This window comes from Hyaena hyaena, unplaced genomic scaffold (genome assembly GCF_003009895.1).
Source record: "Hyaena hyaena isolate Hyena2069 unplaced genomic scaffold, ASM300989v1 scaffold_2052, whole genome shotgun sequence".
In the NCBI taxonomy this organism is placed as follows: Eukaryota; Metazoa; Chordata; class Mammalia; order Carnivora; family Hyaenidae; genus Hyaena; species Hyaena hyaena.
The window spans coordinates 39168-62348 of NW_024082690.1; the positions used below are offsets into that span (position 1 = coordinate 39168).

At 37.9% G+C, this 23181-nt stretch overlaps 1 protein-coding gene across 2 annotated transcripts in view; it reads right to left on the reverse strand.

Annotated features, from left to right (window-relative positions):
* FHL5 (four and a half LIM domains 5) overlaps positions 1-22953 on the reverse strand; it is a 43482-nt gene extending 20529 nt beyond the window's left edge. Inside the window, exons 1-2 of one of the 2 annotated variants that reach the window (XM_039225343.1) lie at positions 22795-22953; positions 22160-22180 (exon numbers count right to left, since the gene is read on the reverse strand). The gene's annotated coding sequence lies outside the window, so the exon portion shown is untranslated. The remainder of the gene's footprint in view (positions 1-22159; positions 22181-22794) is intronic. The other variant, XM_039225342.1, reaches the window with a different exon arrangement.
* Positions 22954-23181: the final 228 nt, after the last annotated feature.

A 23181-nucleotide genomic window follows, 5' to 3' on the forward strand; every position in this document is an offset into this window, starting at 1 on the left:
ACATTAAAAAAAAGTATGATGAAGATAAACACAAAAATCAGGATGCAGTTTATTATTATATAATTCTGAATTTAGATGGGGCATTGAGAAGTTGCAAAGAAGATTTCAAATATATAGGATATAGGTATTTACACAAACAATACAAAAATACTAAGTTGAGGAGATACATGCACTCTGATGTTTATAGCAGCATTATCAACAATAGCCAAATTTTGGAAAGAGCCCAAATGTCCATCAACTGATGAATGGATAAAGAAGATGTGGTGTACACAATGAAATATTACTTGGCCATTAAAAAGAATGAAATTTTACAATTTGCAATGACATGGATGGAACTTGAGTATATTATGACAAGTGAAATAAGTCAGTCAGAGAAAGACAAGTACCATATGATTTCACTCAGATGTGGAATTATGAAACAGATGAACATGGTGAGGAAAAGGAGATAGGCAAACCAAGAAACAGACTCTTAACTATAGAGAAAAAACTGAGGGTTGCTGGAGGGAAGGTGGGCAGGGGATGGGTTAAATGGATGATGGTTATTAAGGAGGGCACTTGTGATGAGCACTGGGTGTTATGTCTCAGTGATGAATCACTAAATTCTACTCATGAAACTAATATTACATCACCTGTCAACTAACTGTCATTTAAATAAAAACTTGAAATTATAAAAAATATATAGGAAAGTTTTGATTTCTTAGAATAAATTGCTATTTCTTTTACTAGCAGATATATTGTAAATATTCTTTCCTACATATGATATGCTTTATTTTTTTAATATTTCAAAAAATGAGTAGATGATAAGTAAGTAGAATGTTATATATCAAATTATTTTTTCTTACGTTTGTCAAAAGAGACATAATCCAGATAGGGTAGCAGTTTCTAGAGAAGGGTTTTGACTGCTGCTGATGGTCATGGAAGTTGTCCAAAGTGGGAATATCTAGGATGCATGTGGACTGAATCAAAGGGAACCTTAGGGGGACCATTTTAGATGCAAGAGAGGAGAGGGAAGCAATAACCTGCTCTCTCTCGCTCTCTCTCTCTGTCTCTCTCACACAGTACTAAGTGTGCAAAGTGGGAGCATGGTAGCAATATGCATGAGCTTTGTGCACGAGCATTATGCAAACCAAGGATAAGCTGTCTGTGTCTTATTACTTTCCTGTCATGAATTACAAGTTTGAAAACTGAGAGGGCTTTTCCTTCTTATGGTGGAGTTGAAATGTACAAGGATACGCTTTGAGCCTTCTGGTTTCCAATAATGTCTCTATTGCCAATGCGTTTTTGAGGAATTTCACTTTCTTGAGGTAGTTGAATTATCACCATTTTTTAATTCTAAATAGCTTTTATATCTTACATAGTTTTGATTACAGCTTTTTGTTCCCCATGGAGACAGACAATATTATATAAAATCAACACATTATGTTTCCTAAAAGAAAGGATATACAATGCATGGTATTTAAGACTACTTCTGTCTCTAATACATGATCTGTAAATTTTGCTAAATAGATGCAAATAATGCCATACCCACTACTTTTGCACATAGGTCAAAGTGCACTGTTCTTTAATTGAAAGTTTGCTGGGATACCTGGCTTAATTTCCATCCCATTATTCAAAGCACTTTCACTCAGCCTGTGTAAATACGTTTGTGGTCCTATGAGAGTACTGCAGGACTGTTTCAACTGCCTGTTCAGGCTTTCATTGATTCAGTAAAGTAGATTTGTTTCTGCTTTTCTTTAGGGAAGAACTTGGGGAGAATTTAAATCTAAACGGTGTAAGGAATATTAAAATCCTCTTGGGAACTGTTAGTACAAAATATTTAGGTCTTTGAAATGTGTGATTGATACACCAGACTTGAATGGAAATAAAAACTGGATGAAGAATCATAATTTGCAATATATTTAACTGAATTTACCTGTGGCCATTTTCCCATTTAGGATTTTAGTTTGAATTGTTGCTCTGATGGCCAGTCAGGAGCATTTTGGAAACCTCACTGAACAAAGCATATTTCTCTATGCTCTGCGGTTACAGAACCCATAGTTGTATAATCACCTAGTCTCCTGAGGCGACTGTTCCCATCATTCTCTCCTCCCTCCCTGCCTGCACTCCCTAAATATGTTTCTTGGGTACTGTATCCCATTGATTCTATTTCAGGAGCATCCCTTAAATCTTATTTTAGGCCCTCCTCATATCTCTGATGGGCCATCGTGGTTTACATCTACCTGGAGATATTACTCAAGATTTCTTCCTCTATTCACTGGAACCAAGCACATTGCTACTACATGGCTTTTGTTCTCTAATGATAAGCTCAATTTCCCCAGGGAGTTCAGAACATCCGCCTCCACATGCTCAAGAAGAATCGTTTCTCAGATGCATCTGATCATCTCCCGTCACTGGAAACATCTCCAACAGCTTATTTTTGACTATAAAAGAAAGTCTGAACTGCATTAGCATAGAGACCCTTTACTATTCTGTCTACTTCCCCCTCCTCTAGCCCATCCTAGACCCAGCACTGCCCAACATACACACACACCCCACCTATGGTTTAGCCACTTCCAGAGACTCCCTATTCTTCACACGTACTACATCCTTTAATGGCATTGAGCCTTCACCTGTGGCTTATTTTCAAAGTCTAATACCTCCTTCTTGTCTCACTGACCTTGTTTGCATGATGATTCTCCTCATCCACCAAGGTCCACTTAAAACTCCTTCTCTCCATAGCTTTCTCATATATCTCAGGAGAAAGTAGTTGCTCTCATAAGTTCATATATATGTCTATTTTTCTTTTGCCACATTTCATAACAGTTTTTTTGTGTCCATGTGTGTCTCTCTCACTTGTGAGCTCCTCAAAGAGGAAGAACGTTGCTTACTTCATTGGTGTATGTCAAGTTCGAGCATAGCAGAACCTCAGAACTTGGCTTATAACTAAAGAAACAAATGACTGGAAAATTTCCCGTTTTTTTAAGGGCTTGGAGTCCAAGGAAGTATTGATGAAAACATATATGCAAAGAAGATTCTTTCAACAGAATAAAAGATACAGGCTTAGTAAAGAACTAAGAATTTGTATACTCTATATCCACTTGACTAGTGAATTAATTTGTATCTATTACATATGTGGCAAATATGTCCAAGGACTGAAAATGAAGGTTAGGGAACAGAAGGTAAAGCCCGAAGGGCCTGTCTGTGTCAAGGAGAGTTCTTTCACTTTCCCTGTGAGGGCAGCTGAGGAAGATAGCCGGGGGGCTCCCCCATTACCAACTGAGGAAGAAATCAGAGAAGCAGAAGTAGGTGGTATATCTGTTGGTATTATTAAAGACTTTTTTCTCTTAATAGAGGAACTGATAAGCTTCCATTAACAGTTTTGGAAGTGTTGACTCAGATTCTTCAATTCTCTGTTGGAAGTTACACTAGACTTTTTGGGTCTGTGCACATAACATTTTGAGATGAACCATGTCTTTACCAAGATCATAAGATCTTTGTCTTCTGCGATCTACGATGTTAGCCGAATCGTTGTTTGATAGAGTGACTGAATTTGACAAAGTTTAGGGGAGTTAAGTGTGCTATATAGAAAAATAAATCTTCCAAAGACTGTGTAAACTAGGCCAGATGGGATAAGTATATGCTCTACAGCAGAAGAAATTAAAATGCACATATTTAAAAAAATATGAAGGAGTTAGGATAACTAGTATAAAAAAGTTCTACTTTTAGTTTTTTTTTTTTTATTTTCTTGGTTCTGAGGGTTGAGTTGAGCAGACTTGTGTGTACTTCCTTATCTGTTGTTGCTTGTCACCCAAGACATAACATATTGAGAAGAATTAGGTTAGAAATCAGGAGCTGTAGACTGATGCACCTTTTGCTTTAGCACTAGCATACAACTTATCCACTGTTGTGGAATCTATTTAACCTTTCTGGCACTTATGTCCTTTAACTATAAATGAGAACAATAATAGCTGCTCATGATCCCACTCAAGAATCGAGGGGGATGTAGGAGTGGAAAAGTCATGGGTAAGTCATCTGTAGGTATACTTGACTTGATGGAAAATGTGTAATTATAACTGCAGCTCCCAATTTGAAGAAGGAGGCTATTTTCTTCCCCCCTCATGCACTACTTTTTAAAAACTCAACAAACAATTTAAAAATAACTAAGGCCATAACTGCAGGCCATCAATCAAAAAATAACCTAAAACAAGCATCATAGAATGGTGGTGGAATGTTTGATATTAGCCTCTAGGGACATATTTGCAAGCTCAGTTTGTTGGAAGCTGAATGTCTTGTGTGGAGAGGTCAAATACTAAATCTCCTGAGAGCTGATGAACTACTCTCCCATGAAACAAAACAGCTGACTAGAGCTTTCCATTTGGTTAATTTGTTCTGTAGATACTAACAAAGAAAAAAAGTGATGATTTTCTTGGAGAAATTACGTTCAGAATCATGTAATTATAGCAGCTATTACTGAAATGGTAAAATATATAATGGTAATATACAACTATATTTTATCAAACATTATGTTCTTTAAAAGTAAAAGAAGTAGAACTCTTATAAAATATGTTGATTTAATAACATCCTTGATGTTCTTCCTCACTGGGAAATTTTCAAGACCAAAAGAATACTCCTTTAGAGATGAAACTGGATTATCTAAATCTCTGTCTATTCTGATCCCAATTTTCTTCTCTAATTTGTCATTAAGTTTGCCTCTACAATTTTTTTTTCACAAAAGAACCACAAGCATTTCAAAGTATGTATAAGTTGAATTTTCTACTTCCTGCAAAATTGCTGTTATTTCTGTAAAAAATATTCTGGAAGAGCAGAACTGGTTCCTGGGTTCACTTAGAGCCTCTCTTGAAAGCCTTGCTTTGACAGGAAACAACCTCCTTGACCTCAACCGCAGCAATTTCTTACTTGACACATCCCCAAAGTCGAGAGAATCAAGAGCAAAAACGAACTATTGGGACCTCATCAAAATAAAAAGCTTCTGCACGACAAAGGAAATAATCCATAAAACTAACAGGCAACCGATGGAATGGGAAAAGATTGTTGCAAATGACATATCAGATAAAGGGATAGTATCCAAAATCTATAAGGAACTCACCAAACTCCACACCCAAAAACACACCCAAAAAACAAACAATCTAGTGAAGAAATGGGTAGAAGATATGAACAGACACTTCTCCAAAGAGGACATCCAGATGGCCAACAGACACATGAAACGATGCTCAGCATCCCTCCTTATCAGGGAAATACAAATCAAAACCACACTGAGATACTACCTCATGCCGGTCAGAGTGGCTAAAATGAGCAAATCAGAGGACTCTAGATGCTGCCAAAGATGTGGAGGAACGGGTACCCTCCTACACTATTGGGAATGTAAACTGGTGCAGCCCCTCTGGAAAACAGTGAGGAGGTTCCTCAAAAAATTAACAATAGAACTCCCCTATGACCCAGCAATAGCACTGCTAGGAATTTACTCAAGGGATACAGGAGTGCTGATGCATAGGGGCACATGTACCCCAATATTCACAGCAGCACTCTCAACAATGGTCAAAACATGGAAAGAGCCTAAGTGTCCATCAACTGATGAATGGATCAAGAAGATGTGGTTCATCTATATAATGGAATACTACATGGCAATGAGAAAGAATGAAATCTGGCCATGTGTAGCCACATGGATGGATCTTGAGGGTGTTATGCTGAGTAAAATAAGTCAGGCAGAGAAGGACAGCTACCATATGTTTGCACGTATAGGAGGATTAGGAGGAACTTAATGGAGGACCATGAGGGTGAAGGGGGGAAATGGTGGGGGAGAGGGAGAGAGGCAAACCATGAGAGACTCTTGAATGCTGAGAACAAACTGAGGACTGATGGGGGTGGAGGAGGAGGGGGGTGATGCGCATGGAGAAGGGCACTTGTGGGGATGAGCACAGGGTGTTATATGGAAACCAACTTGACAATAAACAATTAAAAAAAAAAAGCCTTGCCTTGAGGTTCTGATTAAGCGCAGGGTTTAATAAACATAAAGACTGAATTAAAAGAGACAATTTATCTAAAAGTATTTAGCACAATGTCAACACATGGTAGCAGCAGAGTGAGTATTTCTTGTATATGAATCTCGGAGATCAACATCATTTCCTACAGACGGTATCTATGGGGACACTGCAGATCTAATATAAATATTAGAAGTATTTATGGTTTTTGGGAAATTCAACAAATACTCTATGGAATTCCTTAAAGGTAGTAATTGTATCAGTTTGTTTTGTTTTGTTGGTCTTCCTTTATTTAAAGATCATCTTCATCATACTTATTACTAATAGAATGTAAACACTAGTAGCTGTTTTCTGAGCACTGAGGAGAGAGCTCCATTGATTCATCTATTAACACTTTCTACCTGATCCCCTTGCATCTCATGGCATTTGCTTATTTAGCAGTAAGCGTGATCTGTCATTGTAAAAACTAACTCTACCTAAGTCTACTGAGGAAAGACTGAATCTGTAACCAGGACCGTGTTTGTAATACACACTAATCAGCTCAATCACCCCTACAGGGCCAGGCATTTGCATAAGACCACATGAAAATTTTGCTATGATCTGGGGACTATACTTCACCAGAGAGGAAACACAATGTCTTTTGTACCTTTTTCATCTTTCCATTTTAGAGTTCAATATCATGTGTTTTAAAGAGATTGTGAACTGATTACGGTAAAGCCAAGATGACTATTTAATTTTCCCAAATGTTTGAAAATAAATTCTAATTTCCCTCCATAATTAGAGATGAGAAAGCTCAATCCTTGCTCAATTCATTCACCTTAAAAGGACGACAAACATATTCAATTTAAACAATGACATGAGAACAGGTTAGGTTAATAACCATGGACCCAGGCACTATGCTGAGTGGTCCAATCACCACAGGACAGTTGGCTCATCTGAACTCCATACAATCTTGAAAAACTAAAAGTACATGGTCTTTTATAATATAGGAGAATCAAGCAAAAAATACTTTCTATGATTTTCTTTTAAACAAGTATGTTTTTAAATATAAGAAATAAACCATGTCTATTCTAATAAAATAGTATTAGAAACTGTCCAAGAAAATGAAGGGCTCTTTATTTGGAAGGTGGCCAATATGAAATGATAGATGTATTCTTTAGCTAATAGACTCTACAAAGTAAATTTTTAAATCTCTGACTTACCTAAATGACAACTCCAGTCAAACACATTAGTTAGGAAGAACTTTCAGGCATTCAACTAAGAGCAATAAATAAGATTTCACAATCGATCACATAATTCCTTCCTGAGAATATAAGTCTAACCATACAATACATTGGCTATGATATATCCTGGCATTAATGTGTATTATAGCTTCTGTTGGTTTATGATCTTCAAGTTCATAAAACACAATGATGAAAGAAGAGTTCGTTTTTGGACCTTCTGAAATTCGGAGAACCTGTCAACAAGTTCTATTTCACCTTGGACTTAAAGCTGCAGACATTACTGAATTTTAAGGTGTATGAAAACACCTATATAAATTGTATTATGATATTGTATTATGTATTGTGATATGTATATGGCACTTATAAATTGTATTATATTATGTATTATGTATTGTGATATGTTTAATGAATGCTCCTTTGTGTTTTTCTTAGATATCATTTATATTCTATCTTGTGTTAGAAATGATTTGGAGGTTTGTTGTGATTCTTATAACCATCATGTAAGCTCAAGGAGAGCAACTACTGTGTCTTATTCATTTCTGTGCTCTACTGGAAGCCGAGCAGTGCCCCTTACTTAGTGGGTGATCTTTAAAAATGTCTTAGATAAAACTGATGGCAATTATTAAAGGATTTCTATTTTTTATTAAAAGTGATGATGGCTCAAAACCAGGAAAATAAGCTGTAGCTCCTCCAGTATTGGATTTTTCTGCTGGGACATCATATGATTCTCTAGTGACTAAAAGCTCTCTTCAAGCATTCTTTTCTTGATCTCTGGGGTGGAGGCTTGAGTTACTCTTTCTTTTCCTCTGAACTCTTTGGCCTCATCAGAGGATAACAAATTATCCTATCTTTTTGCAAGTCTACCAGCAGTTTTGCAGATGATTGGAGGCATGGAGTGTTTTCTTCTCTTTGGATCTTTCTATTATGTTTTCAAAATTAGTGGTTCCTGCAACTTTAGGCTCTTATTAAGCCTGTTGAGGGCTGGGGAGGGAAGCGCTGGATCTTTGATGGGAGGAGTTCTCCCAGGCCCTTCACAGACATGGGGAAGATGCGATCCCAGGCACTTGTTGAAGCCCAGCAGCCTGCTACTAAGCACTGGTCACAAGGCATATGTACCCCTTGTCATATGCATGACATTTCAAATCTATCATCAAATTCTGAACTTTCAGTTGATTTTTTGGGACAGGTAACAGTAACATTTTTTTAATTTTTTTATTGTTTATTTATTTCTGAGAAAGAGAGACAGACAGAATGAGCAGGGGAGGATCAGAGAGAGAGGGAGATACAGAATCTGAAATAGGCTCCAGGCTCTGAGCTGTCAGCACAGAGCCCGACACGGGGTTTGAACCCATGAACCGTGAGATCATGACCTGAGCCCAAGTTGGACGTTTAACTGACTGAGCCACCCAGGTGCCCCTAACAATAACATTTTGTAAAGCCACTCAATTATCGTCATCCTATTTGGCATTTTGGCAACACTTAAATACATATGTGGTTTTAAAAATGGCATTTATTGTCTTCCTTGCAAGGTATAAAGTTGTAACTGGTATCCATAAGTGGTACTTTAGAGCAAATGAGATAATACATATCAAAATACCTTAATAATTAGGAGCTATGCAAGTATAAACATTGCTGAGAAGGAAAGTATGTAGGAATTAGAGTAATTATAGATGAAAAAAGAAAAAAATTTAAGAACGTTTACAACTTGTTATGCTAATGGTATTGTGATATTTGGTATTGATCAAAACCAATCTTGGCTTCTCATCAACTGATATTTCACTTAAAAATACCTAGAGTCACCTTGAAGAAACCACAAGATACAATGTGATAAGATAGACAGGGAAGATAGTGTTTTTTACCTTTCACTAGGTAGCCTTTTGTACCTTTTGCATTTTGCTCCAAATGCACGCGTGGCCTATTTTAACAGTTAAATAAAATCTTAACACAAATCAAAAGACTAAGTTTATTTCACTTGACTCTCTTGTTCCTTATCATAAAATATAAGAACTAGAGGAGATAGATCAGTTCAACTCATTTTACAGATATAGAAACTAAATTCTGAAGATAGCATTCATAGTTACTTTCCAGAAAGATAAGGAAAATTTAAATATATCTTCTAAATAAAACTTTGTAAGCACTTAATAGAAAATACCTAAATTGTTAATCAACGTGAAATTTTAAAATATCACACATTACTTTGCTTTATTACCATACCTGTCGTTTGCATGAATTTTAACAACCTTCTTTTTAGACTAGACTACCAGTTTGTAGTGAGTGACCAGGTTGTTAAGTAAACATGAACGATCTTTTTTAAGATTGTCCAAAACTGGGTGCCAGGTTAGCGACCCACTTAAAAAATCTTACATTTACCACCATTTTGGTAATTTTTCACAATTTGTTTCTCAGCTCTGCTCTGTGTGACCTTGTTTTCTCAAGGAGGAAGAAAGAATTAACTTCCATTTTCCAACAAATCAGCTGCACAACTAGTCTTTACTCTAATAGTTTGCTAAAAATAAATGTCTACCATTAGAACTAGGAGGGTAAGACAAAAGAGAAATAAGGAGAAAGAGGAAGGAAGGAGGAGGGGGAGCCCTGAAGAGAAATTTGGAAAACTCAGGAAGAGGAACCCCTCTGGGCATAGAAAGATATTTAGAGATAAAGCCTCTTAGTGATGCAGTCATTTTGATATTTTTCCCTATAAAAGCATGCTTCTGATCCAATCCTATTTTTACAGAACCCATAAATCTAGGAGCAGGGAGGGATTTTTGGAATTCTCTAGTTTGTGTCTTTTATCTAACAAGTGAGAAAAACTGAAGGTCAGGAAGGCAAATTGATGATTAAAGCCAACCAAGTAGTTAGTGAAAAGGTTTCTACCAGAGTCCAGATCTTCAACTCCTCATGGAAGCCATTTATTATTGTTTTCATATATAGATGGGCAAAAAGCTTGTATGCAGTGACAGGTTTGGTTACTGCTGTGATTTTTCCAAGAGAAAAAAAAAAAAAAAGCATTTGTAACTGACCCTCCAGGTTTGAATTACTGACCAGGTAACAACCTCACATTCAAAGAAAGATTCATTCCAGAGCTCAAGCCAAGCCACCACTAGCTGTACAAGACAAACCAATTATCCTCAACAGCAAGTACATGTCCCCTCCAACATTCAAGGCAATTCAATTTCTATTGGTTTTTGTTTATTACACTTATTACTGGTTGGGAAGAAAAACCCAAACCACATTTGGTTTTATTTTCTGAATTCTCACCTAAAAAGATGAGGTAGTGATGTGTGTGTATGTGAATATATGTGCTTTGCAGAGTGTGTGAGTGAGGGTGGGGGTGGGGGTGTGGGTTGGGGGTAAGTAGTGGGTGCTGGAAGTTGATGTTAACTAGTTTTTCTGGTATTTCTGCCTAAGGCAAAATAATCTTCCTACCCGACTGTGATTTAAAACAATACAAGGCAGGACTGTATCCTGTGCTTTGGTGATAGCATTAATCAATAATTTCCTTGACGGTTTAAAATTTGTTGGTGATGGAAGGGGTGACCATTTGAATGGTTGTATGGTGACATTTAAAACCAGCTTTAATTTAATTTTTATCTATTCTTGGTCTTTGAGATTTAGACAAAGTTGGTTGTCAGCGTCTGTTGAAGGAAAATGACTGTAGTTAAAGTGCTCACAGCCTCACTTGTCAGTTGTGGTTTTCACCTTTGGAAACACAATGTGTTTATCTCAGGTTGTTCATGCTAATTTTGAGAGTAAACGGCAAAATCTGTTTTATTCCCTTGGAAACCAAATGTTCACAGTATTAGCTGACAAATACTGGTTACAATTTAGTGTTGTTTTTGTTTTCACCCAAAGCATCACTCAGTGTGTGAATTTTTAAGTCATGCGGATGTGGCATACACACGGGAGCAGAGATCTCTCCTGCATTGTTCAAGGCTGTGTCCCTGGCACCTAAAACAGAGCTTGGCACAAATATGTGTTAAATGAATGCAGGAAGAAAGAAGTCAGATGTTTGGCCACAGAATTTTAAAGGTTTAGAGCCAAACAGCCTCTCTCTTCCCTTTTTAAAAATAGAAGCCAACCCAGAGTCTTTAGATGACTTGTGTTTGAATCACACCACTTTCTGTGACCTTCATAATCCAAGCTCTTTAGCATAACATTGCAGACCTTTCATAATCTATTTCTTTAAACTCAACATTATCCAACAGCTCTCTGAATACAGGGTGCTTTTAGTTCTGTGCCTTTCACAAAGAGCTCTGGAGTACCAACTCCGGGCCATCCACAGTGTTGGCAGTGAAGATAAAACCAGGTCTCTCCTATGGAAAGTGTCCATGCTGGCATGGGAGAGAGACTCACAAATAACTTTTTTTACTCCATGACTCTTCCACCGGATGAGGACCTTGGCTCTAATTTCTCCTGCAAGGCTCTTGGTACTTCCCCACCCCCCCACCCCCGCCCGTCCACAGTACGTCTTGGCTCTAGTTAATCATCTTTCCTGCTCAACAGTAAACTTCAGGTGGGACAGACTCTATGTTCCCACCAGACTTCTGATGTCTAGCATTATCACCGGCATGTGCTGAGTACTCAGTAAACATTGTGGATGGAAGAAAGGGCAGAAGGAGAGAGAACATGTGGAAACACTTGGGATAAATGCATGGGGCACTCTAGAGACTTCAGAAAATTTCTAGAAAGCTTCAAGTAAAGCTTCTTCTAGAGCAGTGTCCTAAAGGCTGAATAAAGCTAATCTGTAGGAAAAGCAGGGGAAGGTTCTTTTTTTTTTTTTTTAATTTTTTTTAATGTTTTATTTCTAGGAGAGAGAGAGAGAGAGAGAGACAGCTTGAGCAGGGGAGGGTCAGAGAGAGAGGGAGTCACAGACTGAAACAGGCTCCAGGCTCTGAGCTGGCAGTCAGCACAGAGACCAACGCGGGGCTCGAACCCACAAACCGAGAGATCATGACCTAAACGAAAGTCAGAAGCTTAACGGACTAAGCCACCCAGGCGCCCCAAGCAGGGGAAGGTTCTTAAGCAGTGGGGAATCCACATTGTTGTGCGGGTGGTGACCTAGCATGCCAAGGGGTATGGACGACAAGCCAGTGAGCACACTAAGAGCTGCTCTAAGAACCAAACCTGGAAGGCAGCACTTATGAAACTAAATATTTTTACATGTCAGAGCTTTAAAAACCCAGGTATTCATTGCTACAAATGTATTTAGCCTACTGTTTGCTTCTTGGTCAACGGAAGACCACACTGTAAAAGCAGGTCTGCAACATACACTGTTAACTAAAAATCTTATTTGACATTTCTGCAATTTACATGGATGACTTAAATTTATAAAAAAATTGGGAATGTTTTCTTGAATTAAAAATCGTATAATAGAAGCTCTTATTTCCCAAATTTCTATACTTGTCATTGCTCTTTTGAAATCATTGGGGATAAGTGTTCCTACCTTGGCTCACTGATTCTGTTATACTTGCAGCATGACTTCACTGATAAGCAACTGGGCAAAAGGGTCCTCTCTTGTGTAACCCAGTCTCTCCCATCACTCTGGTGGAATTGACTGTGCACAGGCCTCAGCTCTGCTCCTCTCCCTCCAGACAACTCACTGTAGCTACCTGGCAGTGGGAAGGAGCACTGTCACCTGCAGGGCCCATGTTCTATCTCCTCTGGGAGTGAGCTCAATTCAGGCTGGGAGGGGCAGTCTTTGAAAAAACCTTGTTTTCTAATTCAACTTTAAGAATAATAAAATTGGTAATAAGTTTTTTCACATATGACACCTGCGTCTACTTCACAATTGTCTTAGAACTCTAAAAGTAGAGATATGTGATTAAGTGGAACTTTCAAATCCATACATAAGTTACAATAAAGGTGGCTTGTTCTTATTATTGTTTGTTGTATTGTGTGTACGGATATGTGGGGAAAGAGGAAGACAGAGAGAGAGTTAGTAAGGTACATACTGGCTTTTATTAACCAGGATGTGAAATTAGGATTCTCTGATGATGCTACCTTTGTAGTTTAAAACTTAAAAACAAAATGAAGGAGTGAATAGCATTATTTGTAAGCTCTTGTCTCAGTCAGAAAACAAGTAAAACAATAAATATTCTAATATATTCAGAATAGCTGTTGATTCTTATTTTTTAAATTTTTTACATTTATTTATTTTTGAGAGACAGAATAGCTGTTAATTCTCTTTTTTTTCAGAATGGCTGTTAATTCTTATTTAAAAAAATTTTTTTTACATTTATTTAATTTGAGAGACAGAGTGAGAGCGGGGGAGAGCCAGAGAAAGAAGGAGGCACAGAATCCGAAGCAGGCTCCAGGCTCTGAGCTGTCAGCACAAAGCCCGATGTGAGGCTCGAACCCACAAATGGTGAGATCATGACCTGAGCTGAAGTCAGATGCTTAACCGACTGAACCACCCAGGAGCCCGGGGTTTTGGATTTTGAATATCAGTTTCTCAGGTGCACTTTTGATAATGGCATATATTTATTTCTATTAATTATTTTTTTCAGATCATTTGGGGTTTAACTGATTAACATCAAGAGTGAAGTACCAATAGGTGTTTTGATAATGATTTATGGTTTACAAAGTACTTTCATGTATATTATCTGAAACAGCAATTTTTAAACATTTTAGTTTATGAATTTATTTAGCATCTAATGAAAACTACTTATCATTTAAGAATATGTACATAAGCATGTGTTCACAGATGCTTCTCATACCTGGGGAAACCAGGGTTCTGGGAATCAGGTTTTAGATTAGAGGTTGCCAGCTCTAGCCCAAGGACCTAAATCTAGCCATGGCCTGAGACCTAAACAGGTTTTACATTTCTAAATGATCAAAAAACAAAACAAACAAAACAAAAAAGCCACACACACACACACACACACACAAAAACAAAAAACAAAAGAAGAATACAATGTTTTGACATGTGAAATGATAGGAAATTTAAATTTCGGTGTCCTTAAATAAAGTTTTATTGGAACATGACCATACTCTTTAATTTGCATACAGTCTGTGGCTGCTTTTTTTTTTTTTTTAAAGTAATCTCTATATCCAACATGGGGCTCAAACTCACAGCCCTGAGATCAAGAGTTGCACACTCCACTGACTGAGCCAGCTAGGTGTCCTTGTGGCTGCCTTTGAACTACCATGGCAGACTTGAGTAGTTTTCAGGCCTGAAATATTTACTATCTGGCCCTTTAGAAAAAATGTTTACTGATCCCTGATCTAAAGTTTCAAAGTATATTTTGTGTTTTTTAGTTATATTGTGTTGAGTGTTTGTTCAGTTATGCTTAAGTTTAGGACTTGAAAGGGCCTTCTATACACTGCTTAAAAGAATACAAAATTATTGACTAAATGATTTTTAAAATGATACTAGATATTATTAATATGGTGTTTGGAAAGTAATGACATGGCACAATGGTTCTGATATTGATTTAAGGACAAAAATAGAGTATCAGTGAATAAGCAGTGTGATCTCAACTGCTAAATACTATTAAAGAGGAGAAAACCAGTTTAGAAGAAAATATGCTCAAATGTTAGGCCTCTTGATTGAAGTTATGGATTTTTAAAAATGCTCAGTATTTCATAAATTATATGATGTATCTCTTTGATAATAAGGAAAATAAAATATGAACAAAATTAGAGTACAGTTCAGATAAAAAAAACTATCAAAGATTAGAATCTTCTATGATAGTATAACTATAAATGTGTTCAAGAGAATGAATTGATAGACTGAATGTAATTATAGGACCAGAAATCATTTTTTAAAATTAAATTTTACTTCGTTTAGGTAGCAAGCCTTTGGTGTCAGATGCTTTTTCTTTTCTTTCCTGCATGCAAATTATACCCATGAGTCTGCTAAAGAAGTGTTGATTTTAATGTTCAGAAACAATTTTCCACAAAACTGAAGTATTGTTAGTTCTATACTGAGAGACATTTGGTCAAAATTTATGATAGATTATTCCTTTTTCATAGGAGACTCATGAAATGGTCATCAACATAATGCATAGATCCATGATATAAAGAAAATTAAACAATTTGACCAATTTTTCTGTAGCTACTATACTGGCTTGATCTACTTGGTGAATGAATTAGTGAATGTATGAATGAATAAACTACCTTTATGTATGACTTTCTGGCTCTGAAAAAAAATAGTTTGATATCTTGATCAGGGCAACTCTTAATACTCTTTAAAATTTTTTTTAATGTTTTATTTATTTCTGAGAGAGAGAGAGAGAGCGAGCGTGAGCAGGGGAGGGTCAGAGGGAGAGGTAGACACAGAATCTGAAATGGGCTCCAGGCTCTGGGGCTGGAACCCATGAACTCTGAGATCATGACCTGAGCCGAGGTTGGACGCTCAAATGACTGAGCCACCCAGGTGCTCCTAATACTCTTTTAAAACATATTAGGGGTAATGTGACCATATTAATTAAATTGTCTTATGGAGAGTTGTAAGGAATCATTGAAGAGAACAAAATCAAGCTGGGATATAAGGAGCCCAGAAGCCCATTCCCACCGTCTTCAGTGCTATAATTGTGATTAAATTGTAAATAAAACCAAGAAGTATATTCTTAAATAATGTTGAGGGGAGAATCTGGTGTATCAAAATGATCTACTGAAAAATAAAACTCAGAATACATTTGGTGAGTACTGCTCTGGCAAAATGAACAAACCAAAGAATATCTCAAATCTTTGTTAGTAGCAAGAGTATTGTAACAGAAGAATCTGAGAAGAAATAAAAATAACCATAAGAGACTCTTAGTGATAAAGAACAAACTGAGGGTTGATGGAACAAACTGAGGTGGATGGGTGATGGGCTAGATGAGTGATGGGTATTAAGGATTGCACTTGTTATGATGAGCACTGGGTATTATAAGTAAGTGATGAATCACTAAATTCTACTCCTGAAACCAATATTATAGTGTATGTTAACTAGAATTTAAATAAAAAATCGAAACAAACAAAAGTAGTAAAATAAAAATGTTACTATTACTTTAATACAAAATTCTACAAAATGGGTATTTTTATTCCATCTTTAAGGCAGGGAAGCAAACTAATTTGCCTGAGTTCACAGAAGACTCAACATGGACCAGACTTCAAAGCCTTGACTCTCTGTGTCATACTATCACCACTGCATTGACTTTTTAGCCTTGTTTATTTATTTTACGAATTTAGAACTCTTTGTCTCTTTCTAGTGTGCTAACAGTCCAACTCAGAAGCAGCATTTGGATTACATTCAATATTTCCTTTTACTCAAACCAGATCTTAAAGCTTTCTGTTCCCTGACTCCATTTCTCATTTTACAGGTCTTTGGAAATGTGTCTTTAAAATGCATTCACTCTTTACTGATCACCTGCAACCTGCAAGAATGTTTGAGATATTAGAAATACAGCAAAATTGCCACAGTCCTTCACTCTAATGGGGCAGATAGTCTTATAGGAGAGACAGATAAATAAATGAGATTATAATGTGAGACCAGGAGGCACACTGGTAATATGAGAATACTCAAAGTGATATGAAATATGGACTTGGGTGGAGGGTGTTCTGTAAATGCTTCCCAGAGGAGGCAGCACTTAAGCCTAGATCCAAAAGATGGGGGTGACTGAGTTGAGTTAGCTCTGTAGGCAGAGGCTCTGCCAAAAAGTGCCTTTGGAAGCTTGGCTGAAAAGAGGCATTTGTTCTGTTCTTAATTTGCTGAAGGTCATTTGGTAAGTCTGGCAAAAGTGTGTGTGCATGTGTGCGCATGCATACCAACCAATGTCGTAGTAAAATTGGTTTGGAGAAGGAAGTAGAGGCTAAGTAATGCAAAGTCTTGACTAGTGATAATAAAGGCCATTTATTTTATTTTATTTTATAATGTTTTTAATGCTTATTTATTTTTGAGAGAGGAAGAGAGACAAAGCGTGAGTGGGGAAGGGGCAAGAGAGAGGGAGACACAGAATCTGATGCAGGCTCCAGGCTCTAGCTGATAGCAGAGAGCCTGACGCAGGGCTTGAACTCAAAAACCGTGAAATCATGACCTGAGCTGAAGTTGGACGCTTAATCAACTGAGCCACCCAGGCACCCCATAATAAGGCCATTCAACATTTACTCTGGGCCAGACACTGTTGCAAGTGATTTTTTTAAAAAAAATTAAAAATGTTTATTTTTGAGAGAAAGAGAGAGAGAGAGAGAGAGAGAAGGGAAGGGGCAGAGAGAGACACACACACAGAGTCTGAAGCAGAATCCTGGCTCTGAGCTGTCAGCACAGAGCCTGATGCAGGGCTCGAACTCATAAGCTGTGAGATCATGACCTGAGTTGAAGTGGTATGCTTAACCAACTGAGCCCCCCAGGTGCCCTACAAGTAATTTTAATGTGACATGTTTATTCCTCATAACAAACCTAAGAAAAAGGTACACCATCATGATCTCCATTTTATATACAAGGAAAAGATGAAACATAGGAGTAACTTCAAGTTCCCAGACCTAGGGAGTTACACAACTGGGACTTGAGCTTCAGCCAATCTAGCATGACCATCCAAACCATGGTCCTTGGATTAGGATTATCAGCTTCATCTGGAAGCTTGTTAGAAATGTAAAAAAACACAGGCACCAACCCAGACCTAAAGAACCAGAATCTGCATTTTAACAAAGACCAGGTCCTACCCAAGCACTTTAAAGTTTGCAGAGATCTGTTGTAATCCCCTATACTCTATTATTGTTTCTCTTTAACCTTGAGAAGGAATCTGGACATCATCTTAAGAGCAGTGGAGTGTCAGGGAAAAGCTTGAAGTAAGAGGTTTGCATAGTCAAATGTGTTTTCACACCAGTTGTTTTAGGTCAATCACTCTGGCTTCAGTATAGAGCCTGCAGTAGCAGAGGGCAATCTTGGAGGCAGAGACTAGTGAAAGGGCTACTGTGTAGCAAGTAAAAGAAGATGGCAGCCTGAAATCGGGTGGTGGCCGTGACAAAAAAGGAGAGACATAGGTAGAATGCAGAGGGCAGCCTTGCAAGAGCTTAGAGATTCTTTGAGTATTTGAATTGAGGGAGGGAAGGAGTTAGTTACTCAAGTTTCTGGTTTGAGCAACTGGTTTCCTCATGGTGTCAATTACTATGTAAGAGTATACCTGAGGGAAATAGGGTGGGGAGTAAGAAATGATAATTTACTTTTAGATTAAATGATGAGATTGGAGAAGACTTTGGGGGTAGCCACGTAGAGCTGTTTAGCCAGGGCCAAAGAAAGCTCTGGAAACCACATATTAATGGCAGGGAAACCATATAAATTACTTGGGTATGTTGGAAGGGGTCTTCGTGCAAGTCCTGGTTTGTCCCTGATACCCCTTCCTCCTCTGCCACTTAATTCACTGGGGTCCAAGACTACTCAGGCAGTTATGCATTCAGCAGACAATTAAACATATAGGTCTATGGCTCAGAAAAGATATCTCAGCTAGAGATAGAGATTTTGGATTCATAAGCTTATACAACAGATGATGAATGAAGCAGTGAGATTGCCCAGAAAGAGAAAAGGAGTCTAGGATACAGGGGAAAAGAAGAGAAATCTGCAAATCAGACCAAAAAGAGTGGTTTTCATGGGAGAGAAGTAACAGTTTGATCTCATGGAAGCCCTGGGTAAAGAGTGTCTCAAAGTGGGGAAAGTGGAGAATAGAGTAAAATTGATTCTAGACACTGAATAGATAACAAGAAATGTCTGCTGGTTTTAGCAATACACTAGTGATTGATAACCTCCGAGAGAGCAGGGAAAAGCTGATGAGGACTAAAGCCAGATTACAATAGACTGAGAAGTGGGACTCGGGAAGCGGAGATTAATAGAGTGTAGAAAACATTTCGAGATATTGATCTATGAAGCTGAGGAAGAGGGGAGTTGGAGGAGCTCAGAAATGAAGGAGAAGCATTTAAAAAAAATTTTTTTTTAGCATTTATTCAGTTTTGAGAGACAGAGAATGAGTGGGGAAGGGGCAGAGAGAGGGAGAGACACAGAATCTGAAACAGGCTGTGAGCCATCAGCACAGAGCCTGATGTGGGGCCGGAACCCACAAACTGTGAGATCATGATCTGAGCTGAAGTCAGATGCTTAACCAACTGAGCCACCCAGGCGCCCCAGGAGAAACGTTTTAAGACAGGAAATTGAGCATGTTTGAGTGCCGATAAAAGGAGCCCCTAAAGAAGGGAAGATTAAAGACTGCGATCCCTTAAAGGGTAATGGGCACTTGTATAGATCTTCCTTTTGTGTTCCAGTCTACCAGTGGGTAGGTACGGAGATACAGGAGGATGGCCAGAGAAACAGGAAGACTCCTCTGCAGTCATCTGTTCCACATTCTGGGGTCTTTAATGGGTTAATCCTACCAGCGTTCCATCCTAAGCCTTGCTTTCCAAACTGTTCTGCTCCTTGAAAACTCCACTTTTGTTTCCAGTACACACTGCCCAGGACAAGTATGGCCATGAATTAACTAAGCAACTGATTTAAAATTTAACCTTTTCTTTTTTTAATGTTTTTATTTATTTCTAGGAGAGAGAGAGAGAGACAGCGTGAGCAGGGGAGGGTCAGAGAGAGAGAGAGATACAAACTCCGAAATAGGCTCCAGGCTCTGAGCTGGCAGTCAGCACAGAGCCCGACGAGGGGCTCGAACCCACGAACCGCGAGATCATGACCTAAGCGAAAGTCGGACGCTTAACCGACTAAGCCACCCAGGAGCCCCTAAAATTTAACCTTTAAACTTGGGGTACCTGGATGGCTCAGTAAAGTTAGGCTCTGAGTCTTGATTTCTGCTCAGATCATGATCCCAGAGTCGTGGGATCAAGCCCTGTATTGGGCTCCATGCTGAATATGGAACCTGCTTGGGATTCTTCCTCCCTCCCTCCCCATCTCTCTCTCCCCTTCTTTTCCTCCCCAACTTGCATGTGCTCTTGCTCTCTCTTAAAAAACAAACAAACAAACAAACAAACAAACAAACAAAAAACCAAACCTTAAACTAAAATCCTTACCTTAGCCTTCCGAGTCTTCAAGTGAAGAAAGTTTAGAGAGACAGTTTAGGCATACTTCCACTCGTAGCCCAAATCTTTTGGTGAACTCACTGACACCAAGATATGTCTGAAGCTGAGGTCTCTGATTTCATAGAAGCCAGTGGCTCATAATAAGGACCTCAGGGAATACTCAAGGGCAGATTTCAGGCATCTATCAACCCCAGGAATGTAATTGAAAAATCTATTTGCGATGGGCTTTTTTTTTTTTTTTTTAAAAGGAGGGTCCATTGATTCTAAGAGATTCTTAAGGGCATCTGTAGTCTGTGGAGATAGATAAGTGCTCAAGCTGATCATTTCCAGGGTACCAAAAGGTAACCAAGAAAAATGATGACGATCAGAGAGGAAAAAGACAATTACAAGAACATGGAAATACAAGTTTGCTTAACTGTCATCTGACTGAGAACTTCCCATGTGAACCCAAGTATTTGGCTTTCAATTCTAAAGAAATCATGTTTCCTAGATTGAAAACATAAAAAACAAATAAAGCTTTCCCAACATGTTCTAGATGAACATTTATTTTCAATATTATAGTCAAAAGTTGCGAGGCTTGTTTAAGGAACCCAAATTAATCCACCTTCATTCAAAATGTTGTTGGCAAGTGTAATAAAAATCAAAGGTAAACTTGTCAGTGAGGTGATATGACATTGAAACTCAAATCTGCTGTTCTTATTTAGTATTGGTAACAAATGGTAACATGTGGAAATTGAGTAAGTGTAGAAAACAGACATCAGAGTTTACCTTCCCATCAAACAATTTGGATTATGGCTTTAGGCATATATCATAACAAATATGTTAAGAAATATCTTGTAAGATACATGTTTGCAATATTTGTGTTAAATATTAATCTATAGGCTTTGCCGATGAAAATGCTCGAATTTATACATGATGATACTGTGAGTGTGAAATGACAGCTAAAATGATGTGAGGATTTTATTACATTTTATTTATAAGAATTACACATTTTATTCATGATTCTTTTCAGTTTCCACATGTTTGAAACCCAAACTAACAGCTTAGTTTTCAAATGGCTGACAGATATCAAAGACGGTCTGACTAAACTAGTGAGGGAAAAAGCATAAACACATATGGAATGTATACTTTTGCATGGGCCAGACACACAGACATTTCAATTCAATCTCAGAAAACCTAACATTAGGAATGGCCTTGGGGCACCTGGATGGCTCAGTCAGTTAAGCATCCCACTTCAGCTCAGGCCATGATCTCATGGTTCATGGGTTCGAACCCCACATCGGGCTCTGTGCTGACAGCTCAGAGCCTGGAGCCTGCTTCAGATTGTGTGATTCCCTCTCTCTCTGCCCCTCCCCACTTGTGCTTTCTCAAAAATGAATAAATGTTAAAAATTTTTTACAAAAAGGAATGGTCTTTAAGCTTGCTTCTGGAACAAGCACGCAGATTTTTCTTGAAAATTGCAGGAATCTCACTCACTTCAAATCTGTAAATGACTTCAAATTGTGCTCCGAATATATAAACCCAGCCATAAAATAACCACAGTGATAAAGTTAGTCATTCAAAGAAACTAAGCGAAATAAATCCCCAGAATTCTGCCACCTTTTTTTTTTTTTTTTGCTGTTGTTGTTTTGTTTTATGGCAATGAAGCTGTAACTTGTATAAAAGCCATTTTCACAACTCAGGAGGCAACTCCAAAGAGTTATCTGGCCACTATGTGGCCCCCGCACACATATTATTGAAGTCAGAAATCTGAAAACCTCAGCTTATAAAATTTAATAACTGTTGGCTCAACTGGCTTTTTAAAGTTCCTATGAAACTTCAAGATATACACTTACTTGCCAAGTAAAAATGTTCTCATAAGTGGTTTCTAGAAAGTTTATAAGAGTTGCTCATACTTAAAAAAAAAATGAACGCCAAAATACCACATAAAAACCACAAAGGAAACATGGAAAAGAAAACAAAACTTACTTTTTCTTAAGCTGCTTCTTCCTGTGATTTAAAGAGTAGGAAAGGAGAATATATGATGATTTTTTTTCCTTCAACACATCCAAATGTCAACTCCAAAAGAAACAGAAGGAACCGCTAGAGCTATCTGAGGGTCCCCCCAATTGCAGCTTTTTTAACTTTGTAGAAGAAAATAGGAGGGTGAGTGGGTTTCCTACAAGTCTTGTGATGTGCACGTAGCTGACTCCTACTGGGCTGAAAAAGCACTCCTTGTCAATTTTTACTTAAAATTGTGAGTAACAAATTCTCTGCAGGATATCCTTAAAGGGAAATTCTGCCAAAATTAGTATTTGAAATATCTGGATAAGTTCCAAAATGTTAAAGTACAACGTGTATATACAGACCACTCACATACACACTCAAGAAATTCCCACTGCCTAGGCTAAATTAAAGGCATATTTAAATTTTTAAAAATCTCCAAAAGGATGATGTATTTTTCTTTTCCTCGATTAATCTGTTTTTCTTTCTTTGTTTTATTTTGTTTCGTTTTCTTGTTTTTTTTGGCGACTATCTGATCCCATCTCTTAGGTTAGACATGGCTGCACTACAGACCTTTTCTGTCGAATTATCTGGAAAGAGATGAAGCCCCGTGTTCTTACCTGCAGAATTTTTGGTAGCATGAGAGATAAACCCTGGGTTGTGGTCTCTATTACTGTCTTCTTGGGAAATTTGGGAACTTCGAGGCTTGGATTTGACTAGAATAACTCCAGGTAGCTACCTGCCTCCTGCAGCTGCACTGTGGACTTACCCTTCCCTGCTTCTCTCTGCCTATTGCCCTATGAGCTGGCAACAATTGTTATGTCACAGTCATGGCTGTATGACTTTATGTAAACACAGGCTCATCTGGTCTTTTGAAATCTTCAATTCAAAAAGGAAAAGTGGATAGAGATGTTGAGGGTTGGATCTAAAACTATGTTTGCATATTGAAGTAATCCAGAATGAGAATTCTCAGTGGATCAGTTTGACACATAAAGCAAGTGACATTT